Source organism: Colossoma macropomum, unplaced genomic scaffold (assembly GCF_904425465.1).
Source record: "Colossoma macropomum unplaced genomic scaffold, Colossoma_macropomum, whole genome shotgun sequence".
Taxonomy (NCBI): domain Eukaryota; kingdom Metazoa; phylum Chordata; class Actinopteri; order Characiformes; family Serrasalmidae; genus Colossoma; species Colossoma macropomum.
The window spans coordinates 25,705,849-25,719,181 of NW_023494796.1; the positions used below are offsets into that span (position 1 = coordinate 25,705,849).

The following is a 13,333-nucleotide window of genomic DNA, read 5'->3' on the forward strand; positions in this document are numbered from 1 at the left end:
ACACCATAAATCAACCTCACTCGACGAGGATGGGATTCGAACCCACGCGTGCAGAGCACAATGGATTAGCAGTCCATCGCCTTAACCACTCGGCCACCTCGTCTCACAGTTGCTCTATTTATGAGTCAGGTTGCATTGCCAGGTCGACCTGTTCCTGTCCAAGAGCTATATTTAACACGGTGAGGAACTTCCACAGAGACCGTTCTGATTCGTCTAAATCAGGGTGTCCAGTCTTATCCCCAGAGGGCCGGTGTGGATGCAGGTTTTCATTCCAACAAAGCAGGAGGGCACCTGATCAGCAGTTTGAAGACTAAGACCACCTAAACAGGTAGAATCAGGTGTGCTCCAGCTTGTCTGGAGTGAAAGCCTGCGGCCACACCGGCCCTTTGTGGATAAGACTGGACATCCCTGGTCTAAAGTGCTGACACTGTATTCTTACACTTCAGATGAACGTCTAATAGTACCTTTTTTATTTCCACTACATGCATTTTTTCTATTTTTCATTACAATGAAATTTGTATTTTCTACTGTTTCGTTAAAATAAATTAAGCATCTTGTTACCAAATGACTGAATGTATGATTTGAACCCACACACCGAGTGGATTAGCAGTCCATCACCTTGCGTTAGCAGTTTAACCCATTCATGCCCTGCAACACCACAGACCACTGAAGTTGTGGTCATTCTCTAGTTGGCGCTGTGCTCTTACGCCCATAAAAGCAACTGTGGGATAAAAAGCAATTTCTCTATTAGAAAAATGGATTCTTTTAAAATTGCCTCTGTCACAATCTGTGTTAATCACAAATGATCCAAAGCTGATACGGTTTGTCCTATGAACAATTTTATAAGAGTCGAAATATGAATAATGCTACATGTAATCTAATGCTACTGCACACTAAACCGATGTCATTCAAATGGAAGCCTCCTTTAAAAATACGCAAAACACACTTTGCCAGTGTAGTAGCCCTACAAGCTGACCTGCACTCAGGCTACGCTGCTCAACATGACCAGACTGTGAGTGGTTTTCACCTCTTTTGAAACTCATCTAATCATCCTGGAAGAAGGCCAACAGCTTAGACCCGGAGATCCCAATAAGGGCATAATGCCAATTACAGAATGACGCACGACTTTGGGGGTCTGTGTAGTATGGTGACAAAAACTCCTCCAGGCCTTGTTCTGATTGGTCTAACATGATGAGACTTTGCATTGTTATACTTTACATAATCATCTAACAGCAGACATTTGAAATCTTTCATTACCTGTATTTCACTCACAATCAGATTAAGATGCCAAGTGGTTTAAATAAACAGATCAAAACTCAAAACTACCTTAAAAGGACATTATAAAGAGGAAGACAGCTCAGACCTGTATCAGAAGACCAAAAAACCTAAGACCCAAAAGAATCCACACAAGACTTATTGTTTCGAGCCATAGAACTCAAAGACGCGCTGCTGTTCATGTCAAGAGAGAGAGACTCAGCACAGCTCTGAACTAATCAGGAAGACGTTTGTGATCAGCAGCACATGCTTACTCAGTGATACCATTAAGTTCCAGATTAGGTCGTATCTGGAGGATCTTACAGTCACTTGCTTGAGCGAGTCAATAAACTCACTAAGACTGTCTAAAACATTACATCTCATTACAGAGAGACATTGCGAGTGGTTGGTGTAGTGTAGTGGTTAACACCTCTGCCTTCTACGCTGCAGCCTGGAATTCAATCCCTTACCTGGGTAAGAACCCTACACTATACCAATAAGAGTCCTTGGGCAAGACTCCTAACACTACCTTCACCTACCTGTGTAAAATGATCAAACGGTAAGTCGCTCTGGATAAGAGCGTCTGCCAAATGCCATAAATGTAAAATGTAAATATGTACACTTACCTTGAGTCCAGGGAAGTGGTGGCACAGGGGTCTCTGTCCTCTTATAGGAGCTGGGTGATGTCACAGCTATCCTGTAGAGGGGTGAGCAAAGCTGGAGTAAAACCTGTAAAGAGAAAAATTTGTTAAATTGAAAACTATAGCTGGATGTGAATGTACTTACTGGTATAAAAACGAGAAATGGCCATGCAGATGTTATTGATGTAGCATATGCTGATGTTATTTGTTGATATTAAGCCAATGTTGTATTGTCACCCCTGTAATCTGTATTAGTGTGTTCCAGCCTCAGTTAGGGTGGGGCTTAGATGATAAAGCCTGACTGAAGAGCTTACCTGGGGAAGTGAAAGAGAAGGTTCAAGGCCTACTGTGTAGTCTGGTTGGCCTTACGGCCTCCTGACATATTTAGTTGCTTCAGACTGATGTTTAGGCTGTGAGCGCCAGTGGCTGCCGAATATTAGCTGAGGAGCTAATGGAGTCGCCTTAAAAACTAGTTTTGTTTATAAACCTCTAACACTGCTGTAAATATGTAAATATCCTTTTTTCTGGGCGATCAACACTTAATAAATGACTGAGGGCACTTGAACTTGACAAGTGTGCAACATTACTTAAATGAGAACCCAAGACTTCTTTCCTGCTCATTGCCTCACACTACTGTTGACACCATGTCCCGCTGCGCACAGTGACGACAGTGCACCACAACACTGGCCCCAGCCTCTAGATTCCAATTCTAGTTTCAAGTGATCCCAGTGTAGCAGGCGACCACATAATTGGCTTCGATGTACTGGAGGACGTTATTAAAGGGTAAGCAGAGACAGCCAGTGCAGTTGGTGATGCTCTGAGAAATAACAGAAATGCTGCAAAGCCAGTTGTAAAGTTGATTTGTGCAGGCTACTCCTACGGCAATGGGGCAGGAGTCAAGACAGGCAGACAAAAACTGCTCTTCCCTCAGGCCTGACTACCACTATTCAGTGTTGTACACTGAGGCCAGGTCAAAAGACGACATTGTTATGCAGTTTGAATGCTGCTGAATGAGAACCAGCTCTGCAGTGAAGTGGTGATCCACAGAGAGAGTTCAGCTGTAGTCTGTGTAGATCTGCTCCTCCAAAACAGTCACACTCGACGAGGATGGGATTCGAACCCACGCGTGCAGAGCACAATGGATTAGCAGTCCATCACCTTAACCACTCGGCCACCTCGTCAATGTAAAGAGGCTGTTTTTGGCCTCAGGCCCAGTCAGCTCACTGATAATCAGGTTACACTAGCAGGTTAACCCCTTCATGTCCTACAATCACATTTAGCATGATGACTTTCTAGCGATGTTCTTTAGATGAACACCTAAAAGTATTCATTTCAACTATTTGCATTACGTTTACTTTTCTGCTTTTAATTACAATGGAATTTGTATTTTCTATGATTTGTGTCATCTTCATTAAACTCGATATGATATGATTAAAACTCACTTTTGGTTAGTCAGCGCAAAGTTAAGCCTCTCAAACAGGACAATTCATACCAAACACTGAGAGATGACGAACGGAGTGAACACTCTAACCCAAGCACGTCTGTGAGAGAAGCCAAAGAAACCTTTAGAACAGCTTTTCCAAAGTTTTCATTGAGTATAGTTGCACACTCATGCAGCATTTCACACCAAACACCATAATTTAACCTCCCTCGACGAGGATGGGATTCGAACCCACGCGTGCCGATGAGTGACCTTTGGCCACAGGCCAAGTTCACCCAGCTCACTGCCAATCAGGTTACACTAACAGGTTTACAGTTTTCATTTGAACTATTTACATTACATGTACTTTTTCAGCTTTTACTTACAATTGAATGTGCATTTTCTGTGGTTTGTGCCATCTTGACTGAACTTGATTTGACAAAAAAATGTATTAAAAGTCCCTTTTTGTCATGTAGTTTAATAAAATAAAAATCAGATTTGTGCTCAGAAAACATATGGATAAAAATGTAATACTGAGTATACATGGAAAGTAAAAAAAACAATTATGTCTAATGTGTTTATATGCACCATGTGTTTTTTCCCACAAAGCAGGATTTAGACAGTCAGCTCAAAGTTAAGCCTCTAAAACAGGACAATTCACACCAAATACTGAGATGATGAACAGAATCTAATCCCAGCACGTCCATCAGAGAATCCAAACAAGCTTTTCCAACTGATTTTGCAAAGTCCATCGAGTAAAGCCGCATACTCCTGCTATAATTCATACCAAAAGCCATAAATTAACCTCAGTCGACGAGGATGGGATTCGAACCCACGCGTGCAGAGCACAATGGATTAGCAGTCCATCGCCTTAACCACTCGGCCACCTCGTCATTCCCTTGCGTGCTTGATCATGCACAAGCCTGGTCAGGTGAACATCTATCAGGTTATATTACCACGTTAAACCAGGCATGTCCAAAACCTAAACATGGTAAGAAAGTAAAGATGCATCAGAACTTGTTCTGATTGGTCTAAAGTAACGAAACCTTGGATGAACATCTATCAGCACTTCAACTGTCTGATTCTGTGTTTTGTTACAAATCAGTCATCCCTTGTGATCAAAAGAGGTTCAATTGATTTGAAATAATTCAGGCAAATTGAGGGAACATGTGGACCTTTCAGACCTGAATGTTAATGTAACCAAATAAGTGGTGTCAGTTTAATTTTTATAAATATGGTCAAGATTATATTTTATTTTGGCATTATCTTATGTTTTTAATGATATCTTGCTAAAATTGCTCTACTTATATCAGATCTACAACCCCATTTCCAAAAAAGTTGGGACACTGTGCAAAATGTAAATAAAAACAAAATGCAATGATTTGCAAATCACTTAAACTGTACATAGATAGTATAAAGACCATAGTACAAAGACAACATATCAAATGTTAAAAGTGAGAAATTTTGCCAACAACACAGTTGGGATGGGGCAACAATTAAAGATAAGGAGTGGTTCACCACTCTTTGAAAGACTATGCAGGTAAATAGCGCAACAATTCAAGAATAATGTTTTTTTTAACGTAAAATAGCAAAGAACTTTTGCTTTTCTACAGTACATAATAACATTTAAAGATTCATAGAATATGAAGAAATCTCTGTATGCAAGGGACAAGGCAGAAAACCAGCATTTGCTGGCCATGATCTTCGGGCCCTCAGAGGCACTGCCTTAAAAACAGTCACAATTCTGTAGAGGAAATTACTGCATGGGCTCAGAAACCACTGTCTGTGAAAACAGTTTGTTCCTGCATCCACAAATGCAGGTTAGAACTCTAAAATACAAAGAAGAAACCATACATAAACAGGATCCAGAAACACTGCCTCCTTCTCTGGGCCCAGGCTCATTTAACATCTAACAGCACTTACTTAACTTTCCTGAATTTTCTGATCAGATTTTTACTTTAAAAAAAGTTAATAAAAACTGAATTTTAGATTTTTTCCATCATTTACATTACACATAAAGCTCAGAAGACTGGTGTAGGTTCACTGGTGGTTTTGAAAGGTAAATAGAATGGCTGTATTTGCTCTGTAGACATTGTGACCCCTGGTTCCTATCACCACCACTGTAAAGAAATGAATGACTTGTTTACATCTCAACCACTAAATTATGTCAAAGTTTTTAATAATTGGTGTAATTCCCCTGTAACATGTGAAAGCTAAAAATAGCTTTGATCAGCTTAACGCTAAATACACTACATAGTGACATTACCTCACATTCATTAAAAACTAAACTGCTGGTGTAATGTCTTTAATTATGGCAACAATTATACTTTAATGACCAGAAAAACAGTTAAAGACTGAAAAGTAATGGAACATAATCAAAAGGCCTCCATAGTCTATACGTATTCTCTTAGCACACAAATCCTGCTTTGTGAAAGTTTAGGTACTTAATTTACACCCACATTTACACTCACTGCCTGTTTTAATCAGCTCCACTTACCACGTAGAAGCACTTTATAGTTCTACAATTACAGACTGTAGTCCATCTGTTTATCTGTTTATCCTATACACTGTTATCCCCCTTTACCCTGTTCTTCAATGGTCAGAACCATCACTGGGCCACCACAGAGCAGGTATTAACTGGGTAGTGGATCATTCTCAGCACTGCAGTGACCCTGATGTGGTGGCAGTGCTGAGAGTGCTTAGAGAATGCGCCGCACAGCTAGCTGATGTTCTCACGGACATATTCAACATCTCTCTGAGCACTGCAGTCGTTCCAACATGCTTCAAGTCCACCATCATCATCCCTGCGTCTCCAGTGTCCTGCCTCAATGACAACCGTCCCATTGCACTCACTCCAATCATCATGAAGTGCTTTGAGAGGCTTGTCATGAGGCACATTAAAGACCAGCTTCCTCCTTCACTGGACCCCCTGCAATTTGCATATCGCCCCAACCGCTCAACAGACGACGCCATCTCCACCACACTCCACCTGACTCTAACCCACCTGGACAATAGAGACACCTATGTCAGAATGCTGTTCATAGACTTCAGTTCAGCATTCAACACCATCATCCCCAAGCAGCTGATTGGAAAACTGAGCCTGCTGGGCCTGAACACCTCCTTCTGTAACTGGGTCCTGGATTTCCTGACTGAGAGACCTCAGTTGGTCAGGATAGGTAATAACATCTCCAGCACCACCACACTGAGCACCAGTACCCCTCAGGGCTGTGTGCTCAGTCCACTGCTGTTTACTTTGCTGACTTATGACCGTGCTGCAAAGTACAGCTCAAACCACATCATCATGTTTGCTGATGACACGACTGTGGTGGGTCTGATCAGCAAGAAAGATGAGTCAGCGTACAGAGTGGAGGTGCAGCGGCTAACAGACTGGTGCGGAACCAACAACCTCTCTCTGAATGTAGACAAAACTAAGGAGATGGTTGTTGACTTCCGAAGAGTGCGGGGTGACCACGCCCCACTGACCATCACTGGCTCTGCTGTGGAAATTGTCCAGAGCACCAAGTTCCTCAGCATCCACATCACAGAGAGCCTCACCTGGTCCTTCAACACCAACTCCGTAGCCATGGGAGCCCAGCAGTGCCTCTACTTCCTGCGGAGACTGAAGAAGGCTCATCTCCCCCCTCCCACCCTCACCATGTTCTACAGGGGGACTGTGGAGAGCATCCTGAGCAGCTGCATCATCGCCTTGTTTAGGAACTGCACCGCCTCTGACCGCAAGACCCTACAGCGCATAGTGAGGACAGCTGAGAGGATCATCGGGGTCTCTCTCCCCTCCATCATGGACATGTACACCACACGCTGCACCCACAAAGCCACCGGCATTGTGGATGACCCCATCCATCCCTCACACAGACTTTTTTCACTGCTGCCGTCTGGCAGAAGGTACTGGAGCATCTGTGCCATCACTGCCAGACTCTGCAACAGCTTTGTCCCTCAAGCAATCAGGTTTTTAAACTCACAAGGACTGAACTAAACCCCCCCGCCCCACTCATACACACCTCTTTTGATGCTCTACTTGCACTATCTATCTGGAACATTGCTGCCAATACTGTGTTTACACTGTTTACAACCTCAGTAACTGTTTTACTACCTCAGCAATTATAATTGTTTTACTACCTCAGTAACTGCTGTGTATATGTGTGTTATCTGACGTAACTTACAGATCACATCACGTTAAATATGTCGGCACCTTATTCCACTACCTCATGTCATCTACAGCACATTCTCCATAAAGGGTTCTTTCCCTTTGATGATGGAAAGAACCCTTTAGTCAGGCAAAAGGTTCTTTGAGTGCTCATGTTTCTATACAGAACCATTTTTTACTAAAGAACTCTAGAACCATTTTTAATGAGTATAGACCACTTTTTAGTGACCAAATGGAGATTGGAGACGGGGGGCCTGCATTGTTAGTTTTGATTTGTTATGTATTTATTCATACAAACAACACTTTGTTTTGTTTTAAACGAGCCTTGTTTTGTCTGCTGTTCTGTCTTTATTTTATTTTTTATATTCTTGAAAGTATGGTGTATATATTGCCTCATTTAAATACTAAAAAGTACAAATAATAAAGCCCTCAGTGATTTATTCAGTAATGCATATAAAGGGACGTTTCATTGTCTGCCTTTTCTTTAGTCTAAAAACAGCAGCAAACACACAGTGATAACGTTTTCTCTTCTATTCAAATGATGGTGTGTTTGGTATTTTAAGATGAATATTTCATTTTTAGGAGAACGTTCATGGTTTTGTGGCCAGAGATTCATTTTGCTCTCAATATGGGAGAATTTGGTGAATGTGTGCAGTGTTTTGAGAATGTGTGTGAGCATTCAAGAGCAGAGACTCTGTTACTTTATCGGCTGCTGTGCTTTCTTCTACATCTGTAAACTGAGCCTTTGCTCTTCTTTGCTTAAATAAACTTTAAAAAGGACTGAAGGACACAGCTCTCACCAGCTTTCAAACAGTGGCAGATTATTATGGTTTATGTTAACATGCTGGAAAGAAAGTTTACATTTTTATTTGTAGCAGAGATGTGTAGGTTGCCTGGAAAAATAGAGCTCACAACTTTGATTTATTTAATGTGTTAGGCTGTGCCCCACTCTCATCTACACCACACCATGACATTACACCATGGATAAATTATGAGTTATTTATCTTGTTATCTTAAGATAACAAAATTGTTATCTTGAAATAGCAAGCTACTTATCTTGTTATTTCAAGATAACAAAAATTGTTGTCTTAGAATGAATGAATTATCTTATGATCTCAAGATAAAGTTGTTATCTTGAGATAACGAGTTATTTATCTTGTTATCTCTAGATAACAAAAGTTGTTATCTTAAGATAACGAGTTAATTATCTTATGATCTCAAGATAAAGTAACGAGTTATTTATCTTGTTTTTTTAAGATAGCAAAATTGCTATCTTGAAATAATGAGATATTTATCTTGTTTCAAGATGGCAAAATTGTTATCTTAAAGTAACGAGTTATTTATCTTCTTGTCTCAAGATAACAAAATTTTTATCTTGAAATAACTTGTTACTTATCTTGTTATCTCAAGACAACAATCCAGAAAGTTATAGCAACAGCTTATGGTCTCTCCAGACTTCTTTAGAGATGCTCTATATGCATTAGACTCAGGCCTGGCGGTACTTAATTTACGTCTTCCACGAATGAAATCCAACAGCTCATCCAGTAATTCCATAAGCCATAAATGAACCTCAGTCGACGAGGATGGGATTCGAACCCACGCGTGCAGAGCACAATGGATTAGCAGTCCATCGCCTTAACCACTCGGCCACCTCGTCCCACTACACCCGTTGACCTTTCCAGGGGGAAAGTTTACTATAAGACCTATACTATAAGTTCTGACATTTCTATGTTCTGTCACCGCAGATTCATGATGACAGTTAAATTTGAACGCAACCAATTTTTCAAAACTTCTACATAATCAGATGGTTAAGATGTAAACAAAGTCATTCAGAGAGGACTGGTGTAAAAATCTCTGTTCTGTGAATCTACAGAGCCTGACATTGTTTCGACAACAAGCTATTTTACATCAAACCACTTTGAATGAATTTGTTTACATCTCAACGACAGAATTCTGCAAACATTTTGTTAAAAAAAAAACGGTGGAGTTCAACTTTAATGTTTATGAGACTCTACACAGTGACATAATATTCACTGTAAACAACACTGCCAGTGTATGTTTATGGTCAATTGGTTTATGGTCATCATTACACTTTAGTGTCCTCTAAAAACGAATTGACTGGAAAGTCATAGAATATGACTTAATTTATGCACATTTGAGTTTTTCAAATCTTGATTAAAAAAATTGTTGGAAATGATCGTAAAACGTTACAGAGTGCTGGGAAGATTATCTATTTCTATCAGCGGGTTTGTTTGGTAGATGAGCTGTTTTTATCAGTTCTTGATCTTTCTTTTCTTTTAATTGAGCCTTAAGTATTGTATGTCGCCACCTAGTGGACAGTCAACTTCACTTGCTCCACATTCACACAGCAATTCATACAAAACTCTGAGGCTACACTCACATTACCAGGCTAAAGTGGCACAAACCCGATTTTTTGCCCTAACGTGACTCAGATCTGATGTTTTCAAATCCGACCTGAGACACTTTCATTTGTGGTCCTAGATCGGATACGTATCCGATTCGTGGCCACGTGACCTTAATGTGAACGCTCAGATCGGAATTCATGTGCTTTTTCTCCCACTGCCTGCGCCATCATTCAGCGTTACCATGGCAGCAGCGCTGAACAGAAGTTAAAGCCTGTAAACGGTGGAAAAGCAACACATCTTACCTTTTTCATCTTCATCTCGCTCTAATAATGAAGCTGAGAGCTGATCAGAGTTAATTATCTTCTCAGCGAAGCTCGTTCTGCTCGTTAGTCTGTTTGCTGATGATTCACGTGATTCATTCATGTGACGTTACTGAATAGGATGTGCACATGCAGGTCATTTTAGGACGCCGGTTGGTTCACATTAATGACAGATTTGAATAACTGACCTAAACGAGTGTGAACCGTCATGTCAGAGAGATCGGATTTGAGCAAAAAAATCGGATTTGAGCAACGAGGCTTGTCATGTGAACGTAGCCTGGCTGTCAAAACCTTCTTCGACAAAGATGGGATTTAAACCCAAAGCATGCAGAGCACAGTGGATTAACAGTCAACCTAAAATCAAAACTGACCTTTTTATGTTGTTAGTTCTTGTTCATGGTCATATTAAGCACAATTCATATTGTAGTGACCCACTGCTGGCTGGCCACACGTGGCGGCTCATGGTAGCCGTGCGGCCTCCTAAAAAGGGACGTTAACATGTTTAAATGTTGTTGTTTGTTAGTGTAAGGATGTGTTATGTGTCGTTTGTGTTACTTTGTGTCGGGGTGTGAGATTCTTCTGTCCAGGTACGTTTTTCTTTCATCAAGGTAGAAACAATGTAAATGTTCCCTCAAAGGTACAACAGAGGTTTTAACATCCTATTATGTACCTTAAATACGTTTTTCCAGGTGAAAAGTATGTATTTGTACCTTTTCATAAGCTAATGTTTTAAAACAGAGGAATAAAATAAACAGCCTGGAGACGAGGCGGGGTGTGTGGAGTCAGTACAACTTAGAAAATATAGTTTCAATGGATTATGGTACAAGTATTTTCCCTGACTAAAGGTACTGAGATGGTCCTACCCCAGTGACAAGAGGGGTACTGCCCCAGTGACAGCTTAGTACCTTTTTTTTCTGAGAGTGCAGTACTATTGTTTATCAAACCCTAAATGTGTTAGATTGTGTCCCGCTCTCATCCACACATCACCATGACATTACATCACACGCATCATTAACAACACTGCTGCTGTTAAAATTATTATGAGAATTAGAGCAGTTAAGGTTTCTTGTTCACAACGTATGTCGCCACCTAGTGGACGACCAACACGCAGCATGAGTGCAAAAGACTATTTGCAGACATTTTTATGCAGCTGTTATTATTCTCCAACGTGCTTAGCTTTCAAAACATGGCAAAATAATTTATAGTCAACTTGTTTTTAAAGTTTGATGTATCATCACATTTTTACACTGTGGTTTAAAATAAGGAATGTTTTTAATGACATGTTGGGAAACAAAATGAGCTTGACTTCTATAACGTCACACACAGACACACACACACACACATTTTCTAAGCGTATTCTTCTGTAACATCAGTAATATCAAAATATTATTTTGCTGCTTTGCTTTATAATTAATCACATTATTCTACAGAAAAGCACCCTAGACTATCAACAACGTAATCCCATTTCTCTCGGTTCACCAGAGAAACTAAGCTTCCTTTTCAGCAGCTTCAGGGTATCTGTGAAAGGCCTAATACCGAGCATTATAAAGGTCACCTCAGCCGACGAGGATGGGATTCGAACCCACGCGTGCAGAGCACAATGGATTAGCAGTCCATCGCCTTAACCACTCGGCCACCTCGTCTGGTGCCCACAGGCTTTTCATCCAGACACTACATTCACACATTTCTCAGCAACGTTGCCTCCACTTTTCTAATGGCGGTGAAAGGGGAACTCCACCTATTTTTCATAATTTCTACATAATTAGATGGTTGTGTTGTAAATAAAGTCTGTCAGAACAGTTTGGTGTGAAATTCTCAGTTCTAGAGCTTACAGAGTCAGAATTGTTCACAGTTGTGGTGATAGGAGCCAGCCCTCCACCTCTAAGAGTTCCTTCACAGCGAGTTCTAACACAAAATGATTATAAATGCTGATGCCTGAAAAGTTGTTTTATGATAGCTTGTGATAATGTTTTGGCCTAAAACATCTTGTTAAATTTTAAAACTTGTTAAAACGCTAATAAAAACAATAAATGTTTTTTTTTTCTTATTTCCACTATTTACTCAAACACTCGGCCACCTTGTCTCACTTATGCATTTTTCACATGCTTTAGGTTTTGGTCAGTATTACTCATGTGAGCTGATGTCCATTAAAGTGGCCCCTGTGTGATTGTGGAAGCTTAATGGACTGAAACAGGATGGCAGAATGGATGGATCTGAAGTGGGAAATGAACTCGGTCTCCACAGCCAAGAGAACACAGCAGAGAATCTTCTATCTGAGACAGCTGAAGAAATTCAACCTGCCGCAGAGCCTGATGATCCAGTTTTACACAGCAGACACTGAGTCTAGGGTTAGGGTTAGGTTCATCATCCGTAACCATCTGGTTTAAATGTAAATAAAAATAGAATGCAATGATCTGCAAATCACATAAACTATATTCATAAAGGAAAATCCCACAAAGACAACCTATCAAATGTTGAAACTGAGAAATTTTATTGTATTTTGAAAAATATGTGCCCATTTTGAATTTGATGCCAGCAAGAAGTTCCAAAAAAGTTGGGACGGGGGCCTGTTTACCACTGTGTTTCATCACCTCTTCTTTTAACAAACTCTGTAAGGAGACACTGCTGTAGTTTTGAAGTGAAATGTTTTCTCATTCTTGTTTGATATAAGATTTCAGCTGCTCAACAGTTCGGGGGCTCATTTGTCATATTTTTCATTTCATAATGTGCCAAATGTTTTCAGTGGTGACAGGTCTGGAATGCAGGCAGGCCAGTTTAGCACCAGGACTCTTTAAATACAGAGCCATGCTGCTGTAATACATGCAGAATGTGGTTTGGTATTGTCTTACTGAAATATTCAAGGCCTTCCCTGAAAAACACACTGTCTGAATGGCAGTAAATGTTGTCAAAACATGTATATATCATTCAGCATTAATGGTGCCTTCACAGATGTGCACATCACCCATGCCATCTGTACTAATGCACCCCTATATCATGAATACTGGCTTTTGAACCGTGCACTGATAACAAGCCTGATGGTCTTTAGCCCAGAGGACACAGGGTCCATGATTTCCAAAAAGAATTTCAAATTTTGATTTGTGGGTCCTCAGAACACTTTTCCACTTCCCCTCAGTCCATTTTAAATGAGCTCGGGCCCAGAGAAGGTG

The 13,333-nt window shown here is 40.6% G+C and overlaps 5 non-coding genes across 5 annotated transcripts; all 5 read right to left on the reverse strand.

Annotated features, from left to right (window-relative positions):
• Nucleotides 1-21: 21 nt before the first annotated feature.
• On the reverse strand, nucleotides 22-103 carry trnas-gcu. The gene has a single exon. It is a non-coding gene; the product is annotated as a tRNA-Ser (tRNA).
• Nucleotides 104-2,994: 2,891 nt separating this feature from the next.
• Nucleotides 2,995-3,076, reverse strand: trnas-gcu. Its single transcript has one exon. It is a non-coding gene; the product is annotated as a tRNA-Ser (tRNA).
• A 1,050-nt stretch (nucleotides 3,077-4,126) lies between these two features.
• On the reverse strand, nucleotides 4,127-4,208 carry trnas-gcu. The gene has a single exon. It is a non-coding gene; the product is annotated as a tRNA-Ser (tRNA).
• A 4,847-nt stretch (nucleotides 4,209-9,055) lies between these two features.
• On the reverse strand, nucleotides 9,056-9,137 carry trnas-gcu. Its single transcript has one exon. It is a non-coding gene; the product is annotated as a tRNA-Ser (tRNA).
• A 2,590-nt stretch (nucleotides 9,138-11,727) lies between these two features.
• Nucleotides 11,728-11,809, reverse strand: trnas-gcu. The gene has a single exon. It is a non-coding gene; the product is annotated as a tRNA-Ser (tRNA).
• Nucleotides 11,810-13,333: the final 1,524 nt, after the last annotated feature.